Below are 559 nucleotides of genomic sequence, written 5' to 3' on the forward strand. Positions count from 1 at the left end.
TCGTGCCGGTGGCACGTAAAAGCACCCACTACTGTCTGTGCACATGAAGTAAACATGAGCACAGACAGCTCCATCTTTATGCATTATGGATTCAACCATAGTGCCTGAGCGTAGTCAGAATAGTACATCAGTAAATATATTCAACTGTTGAATCCATAATGTATAAAGATGGAGCTGTCAGTGGACATGTTTACTTCGTGTTTTCGGTACGTATACTAGCTACATAATTATGCATCTTTTAGCAACCCTACTGATGAGCAACAGATGCCAAATTAATTTATTTGGTCATTAATAGCAAAACTCGAGTATAGGGTTAATTAATTTTTTTGAAATGAGTACAGCAATGAATTCCGGGTAGAGGTAGGGGTCCACCAAGGTTCCGTCCTCAGCCCCCTATTATTTACCATAGTCCTCCAGGCAATCACAGAGGAGTTCAAGACAGGTTGCCCCTGGGAGCTCCTCTATGCTGATGACCTTGCCCTAATTGCGGAGTCACTATCAGAACTAGAGGAGAAGTTTCAGGTGTGGAAGCAAGGTCTAGAATTGAAGGGCCTTAGAG

The sequence above is a fragment of the Octopus bimaculoides genome, chromosome 22 (assembly GCF_001194135.2).
Source record: "Octopus bimaculoides isolate UCB-OBI-ISO-001 chromosome 22, ASM119413v2, whole genome shotgun sequence".
Lineage (NCBI taxonomy): Eukaryota > Metazoa > Mollusca > Cephalopoda > Octopoda > Octopodidae > Octopus > Octopus bimaculoides.